We start from the raw sequence: 5,668 nt of genomic DNA, 5'->3' as shown, positions 1-5,668 counted from the left end.
GCTGGAGAAGGAGGCTCAGAGGACTCTAATGCCTTCTCTCAAGATTGGGACATGCTGTGCCCCAATCCTCCTCTCCTTCCTGAGGAGTCTAACTGATGAGCAAGTCCCATGTCTTTCTCCAACCTCACATACAACAACTCTGAATTTATAGTCATAGTGCACCTTCTAACCACAAATGCGATTTCAAACACTACACCTAACCCTAACATCACCGTAACCACACCCCTAACTCTTCCTGTAAATCAAGAACAAAATGGCTCATGTACTTGCTAATAGCTTAATTAAATACACTTTTATTTTCCCTAACATGGCTATCTAGTGACTCCACTAACTCAACACCAGTGTGCAGCTAAAATATGTTTCCTTTCTTTTCTTTTCTCTAGCCAATGGAGAGTGATTCAGAATGGCATGAAAAATAACGTAAGTCTCTCCACATAAGGTTCTGGTCAAAAGTAGTGCGCTATATAGGGAATGGTGTCATGGAATTGCTTGATTGACAAAAACATTACTCCGTTTGTTGGCCATAGCTCACATTCGAGCAGCTCTCCATGCTGTGTCTGAAGATTGTTAAGGTCGTGACCCAGACAGCCCTCCGCATTCTCCTACCAGCGCTAGCTCGTATCATGGGTGTGGACCTGAGGAGTGGGGCAGCCTCCCCAGAATCCCAGTGCTCTCTGACAGGGTCTGATGATTCCTTAGGCAGTCTGGATGAGCGAGAGAAAAGGCTGCTGATCAATGAGATGAACTACTGGACTAAGGAGAGGAGGAGGAATGGCAGTGCAGGGTGCCGCCAAAAATCCACTCGCAGAACCTCATCACCATGCTGGTCGCCTAAGAGGTATGTTCACAGCAATATTTCAACTTAATAATTGCAAGACCTGACCCATACTTATCATAAATTATTAACTTGGAATTCATACCTTGTAGTTTGAAGATCTGGTCAGAAATGTTGCCCCTGTGGGGGTGGGTCCAGGTGAAAGTAATTTTTAACTGGGTTAGCCATAAAGTAATCTATGAATAAATAGATCAGGTACATGCCTTTCTGAAGTAATCATATTCTGATGTCGTACAAACATAAAAATCAGGCAAAAACTCGTGTCAGTTGGCTTTAGGCTTCTAGAACTATGATGGTATGAGAAGTAAACCATCATTGCTCTCATTTGATTTTCAAGCTCACTAATGACCCAGATTAGATACCAGCTGGCTGGTCACATTTGCATGGCATAAGTGGTGATTGTGTGTTTATCTTCAAGGTCCCAGACCTCATTGCAGAGTTTGCCAGCAACTAGAGAGGCTCCCCTCATGGAGGAGCCTCTGAAGGCTCTCTTTGGGGTAACGGAAGAGAGCCTCCTGATATCCCTGGTTGAGGGTCACTCCAACCCCACCTCCTCCAGCTCTTCCGAGTTGAGCTATGCTATCGCGGGGGAGGTAGTACACCAGCTTAACTCTGGCCTCTCAGTGGCCATTCAGGCCAGCTCGGGGAGTTGCCCCCCTATGGACAGTCAGGACATAGCAGCAGGCAAGGAGGTAATTCGGGTAGCCTCGGTGCAGATCCTGGACGAGCTACAGAGCCAAACGTCTGAGCCAGAGTGGGTAGGGTTTATCGAGCCCCTCATGGACCCTGTGACCGATGATGTGCTGAATGCCATTGTCGGCACAATGGACAAAATGGCACAGGACTACAACATCCTATTGGATCTGGCCAAGAAGATGACAATCTTGGGGTCTAAATTTCTGACCAATCTTCAATGTGACCTTGATGTTGAGTGTCCATCTGGGAAAGAAGGGACCACTCACTTTCTCAAAGAGACTGGATCCTCTAGCAGTGTGGTGTCCAGAAAGCTTCAGACCCTCTCCAGCCCCGACTTTCAGTCTAAAGCCCTCAAGGCTGTGAGCACCATCCTTACAAGGAAAGTCAGCAGCTCTTCTGGCGTGGCTCCTTCCTCTAGTCCTTCTAGTGCTGCTCCTAGCCTTACTGAAGCTCCCCTGAATACCAGCTGCACAGCCCTGACATCTGTAAGCTCCACTGCCACAGTGATTGTTAAGGCATTTGTGGGAGGCATGGAGACGATAGCATCACTTGAAGGCAAATGTGAAGCAGTTGATTGGCCAGTTCCTGTAAATGACCACAAAACAGGGTTTTCACAGAAGATAACCTTCTCTCCAGCCCGAAAACTCTATGGCCTTATACGAGCAAATCTGAGGGACCTTTTAACTCTATCCGCTCGAGAAGAAGGTGTAGCTCAGGATGCTTCTCTTCAGGAGTCTTCAGACACCCTGGAAAAGGCAACTGTTTCAACTGTTGAGGTCCAGTTACCCAGCACCAAACTTAGTAGAGTTCCCAGTGAGAGCCAACCAATACCAGCTCTCTGTCTCTCCAATCTGGATAGCAGCACTCAAGAAGTTCTTAGCAGTGTTTTTTCCATCTACAAGTCAGAGTTATCAAAAGTGGAGAGTAAATGCTTGGCCGTTGTCAGTTCATCTGATGAGTCCCTAGATGTTTGTTGGCTTGTTGATGGTGTCCTATCAAAGCTTGATGACTATACTATTTCCCAGTCACCCTCACCCAATGAAGACTTGAGTGTGAGTACTCAATGTTCTCAACTGAGCTCAGAAGAGAGTGTCAGAATCACACAGTCCTCTACTAGTCTGATTCAGAGCATTAAGAAGCTCTCTAGCAATGACTTTCAGACTCAGGCAGAAGAGGCAGTGAGTAAAGTGCTGATGAGATCCAGTCATTCCTTTATCACACAGATCAGCCATACTGGTCTTCAGAAAAGTCTGCAGGCTGGCTTATCATCTAGCTCGCCATCAGAGATTGCCTCCATGTCCTCTCAGAATACAGCCCCTGGATTAGTGGAAACCTTTGTCAAAGGAATGGCGACTATTTTCCAGAAAAATGAGTCCACTGACACTGTGCTCCTGGAAAGAAGTGGGAGAGTTTCGCAGTGCTCCTACGGGGGCTCCCAACTGGATGATACTGAATTGAGTGTTAAAATATCAGAAGAGAAGCTTTGGTCAACAGCTAAGACCATCTGCGTCAATATGAAGAACATTCTTAAGGATTTCTTCACAGGGCTGAAGCCATCCGGATCCGAAAGGACAGAAAATGCTTCTTCCAAAGAGACCCTTGGGGAAATCCTGGTTGCTACCCAGAGTGAAATCTCAAACTTAGGGCGAATTAAGGATTCCAGGGAGCTCCTTCAGATCAACGATATGGTAGGAACTATGCTGAAGGAGGTTGAGAAAAGTGAGGATGACAGTGAACAAGTCTGCCAAGACATCCCTAGAACCTGTTCATCTTTGTCCACTTCTTTAAAGGGTCGTAGTTCCTTGTCTAGCTCTTCAAAGGGTCCTAGGTCAGAGTGTGAGTTAGAGATCAACCTCCCTGGCACTCCCATCCCTGACGAAGTGCCTTTTGATCTGACCTGCCCCATCGTCAGGAGCTCCTGCATCGACACCAGGGACTCTAAAATGCCAGAGATTTCTACAAGTGACCTAAGGACAAAGATGATGGCACACACAGATGAACCCCTGCATCGTAACAGTCCAATGACTGACAGCAGCCGACCACCGAGTGCTAAAGCCTCTTTTCGATCCTCCACTACTCCATCTTTCACCAGCAAGGGAACCTCTTTGGTACCAAAGGGAGATGGGATTGACATTGAAGAGAAGGAGGTGAGCATCCCCAGCAGCTCTGGCCATCTGAGGGAGCTCTTAATCAGCCCAGACATCAGCAGTGCCACTGCATTCCCACTGCAGTACTTGATGGACTCCAGCAAAGATGATGTCATCTGTTTGGTCACCGTACTGGTGATAAGGTTGCTATCGGAGATCAGACCCTCAGCCCTAGATGGACCCTCCCAACAGGCTCCAGACATGACAGAAACATCTCAGCAACTCATCAGACAAGTCCTGTCTGAGTTCTGTGCTGCATCCAGATTCTCCAGGACACAGGAATATTCCCAGAACCTGCACATCCACAGGGTGTTCAGAGGTGTACATAAAAACCTGATGGAGGAGTTTGGCTCTTATAACACCCTGCAAGCAGCTATTTCCTCCCAGGACCCTGCATTTGACAGAGTCCTGGTAAAGTCCTTGACCCAGCAGCTGGTACAGGGACGCAAGGAGGCGTCAAGACCAGCTTCGGCTGCAACAAACCCAGCAGACCAGGCTGAGACAGAGAGGGGGGCTGAGCAGAAAGCAAGAAGGAGCTTCCTTTGCTTTTCAATGACCAAACTCAGGATCAACTTCAAGGTATAGCAGGGAGTTAGCATTTGTTTTTTGTTCCAGTTAGGTGCTGATGTTATTGATGTGGCTATGATAAGACAAATATAGGAGATAAATATGTTTTATTCATCACTAAATTGTTGCCTTGGATTCAGAAGTGTTCCATTTATTTATTTATTCTCTGTACCATTTTCTTTACCTTTCCCCTGTTAGCGTTCCAAGAGAGGAAACAAAAAGGACTGCCATTCAGTCCAGGAACAGACTGAGATTCCCTCTACTGATGGACATTGCATAGGTAAGGATGTTTTAGAGCTCTGCTATAGCTTGTAATTTTGTTTAGGTGTGTGTTAGAAACATAGAGTATGCCTACCAAACTCATAGCACTGTTATTTATCAAAGTTATTATACTGTATTTCTCTCTCTCTCTCTCTCTCCCTCTCTCCCCATCCATTTCTCTTGTGTTTCTAGCTCCACACATTGAGGCTCATGGTGCTGAATCTCCAGTTGGAGAGGTTTCTCCCTCCATATCTCAGCCTATCAAAAAACGATCCTTGATTGTCAGGGTCTTTTCAGCAATGATGAAGCCATTCAGGCGCTTCACCAAGAAGAACCTGTAACCTGTTACACTGCATGAATAACTACTTTTGTAACAGCAAGACTTTTGACAAGAGGAATTTCTGCATGTCTACCCTTTCAAAGTCTATTTGATCAAATAAATGCAAATTATTTTACAAGAGTTTCAAGTGTTTTGGATGATTGGTAGCATTGAAGCAGCTTTTCTCAGAGAAATGCACCAGTTCCCCATTGGTTACACATTTATTGTGCAGTTTTTGAGTTGGCAGGACTTCAACCACAACTTTTTTCAAATTCAATAGTTGCTTCATGGACAGTTAGAAAACCAGATGTTCTCTATTAATTTAGTTTGATTGATAAGAGCTTATTAGCAGCAAGGGGAAAACACATAGAGGAGAATTAGCTATCTGCAGCTAGATCAACCCTCTGAGATGTTTTCTGTATGTTGAATAATGTGTGGTATGAGTCAGTCCTTTTGCAGGGGAGGAGAGCACAGAGAGGTTTCATCCCAGTCTTGGTGTTGCTCTACATTCAGACTGCAGGGTGACCAGGGGCCACAGGTGCTACTTTAACGTATGGGCTGTAGGCGGCAGTGAATCACTAACATGTTACAAGAGTACATCAGTGGCATAGATTCTTTCAAGATACCATTTCTAGTTTGCCTACCTAACCCTATCATGTCCAATCCCTAAACCCTAAAACTGACACGGTGATTGTTTTCTATAGCTAAGTCCCTGCTCACGACATCAGCAACTCAGTAAACCTGATGCTAAATGTGTACATTCATTTGTACCTTAGACAGACTCTTTACAAAGGAACTATTTAGACGTAGAGACATCACACAAAGAGGATCAATCGTCAGAAA

General features: G+C 45.6%; 1 long non-coding RNA gene across 1 annotated transcript; it reads left to right on the top strand.

Annotated features, from left to right (window-relative positions):
- The first annotated feature begins 533 nt into the window (after positions 1-533).
- Positions 534-4,955, top strand: LOC145863996 (uncharacterized). The gene is made up of 3 exons (XR_014382597.1): positions 534-838; positions 4,444-4,525; positions 4,699-4,955. It is a non-coding gene; the product is annotated as an uncharacterized LOC145863996 (long non-coding RNA).
- The last annotated feature ends 713 nt before the right edge of the window (positions 4,956-5,668 follow it).

The sequence above is a fragment of the Salmo salar genome, chromosome 24 (genome assembly GCF_965601325.2).
Source record: "Salmo salar chromosome 24, fSalSal1, whole genome shotgun sequence".
Classification (NCBI taxonomy): domain Eukaryota; kingdom Metazoa; phylum Chordata; class Actinopteri; order Salmoniformes; family Salmonidae; genus Salmo; species Salmo salar.
Note: the sequence above shows the minus strand (reverse complement) of the source record. Positions and strands in the feature narration are given on the sequence as shown.